Consider the following 760-nt stretch of genomic DNA (forward strand, 5'->3'; position numbering starts at 1 on the left):
TGATTCCAACTAGTCATGACCTGACCCAGGGGCATTCTGAGACCCCCCAACTCTTTATGGGAGTATAAAGCCTTGTTTTTCTCCTGAGGTGTGGCTGGAGGTTTACAGAAAATATGGAATACTTGATATATCTTTAAATTTACTAGAGTTAATGTAAGAAAAAAAATAGTTTTAAAATGCACCTAGTGCCTTTCCATTTAAATCCCTTAATTTAATGGCAGTTGCTCAGTTTGGGGTTGGAGTTACAAGTCCATGTCATAGGGACCTAAGTCAAAGTAAAAAAACTGGTCTGCCATGCAGTTTCTTTTCTTTCTTTTTTGAACAGGGGATGATAGCACGAACACAGTCCTCCACTACCACAAATTATGAAGTACAGTTTCCCACATTTGGGGAAATCTCAGGGGTCAGCACATCCAGAGTGCAATGGATAAGCCTTGCCCTGGGAAAACCACCTTTGTGATCATGGTATCTCCCCTGCCAGGTATGTATTACCATGCAGTTTCTTACCCTTCTTAACTTCTTCATCCTGAATAACTATTAACCTGTACACAGATCCAAAGCTAGAACAAGAATGTTGTCCCTGTGTTTAAGAGAGGTGGCACCACCCTGTGTTTGATGATGAATTCTTTTAGAAGAATATCAGACTAGTCACAAGGTTTTGTAGATGAAAGATGTTCCAAATGCCCACCTCTTTCAAGATGGTATTCTACCCCATCCTCCCACTACAGCACCACCATGACCACCACTCCTTTCATGAGTC

The 760-nt window shown here is 41.3% G+C and overlaps 1 non-coding gene across 1 annotated transcript; it reads right to left on the bottom strand.

The window, feature by feature from the left end:
• Nucleotides 1–325: 325 nt before the first annotated feature.
• On the bottom strand, nt 326–489 carry LOC142428180 (U1 spliceosomal RNA). The gene has a single exon (XR_012780152.1). It is a non-coding gene; the product is annotated as a U1 spliceosomal RNA (small nuclear RNA).
• Nucleotides 490–760: the final 271 nt, after the last annotated feature.

This window comes from Tenrec ecaudatus, chromosome 15 (assembly GCF_050624435.1).
Source record: "Tenrec ecaudatus isolate mTenEca1 chromosome 15, mTenEca1.hap1, whole genome shotgun sequence".
NCBI classification, from domain to species: domain Eukaryota; kingdom Metazoa; phylum Chordata; class Mammalia; order Afrosoricida; family Tenrecidae; genus Tenrec; species Tenrec ecaudatus.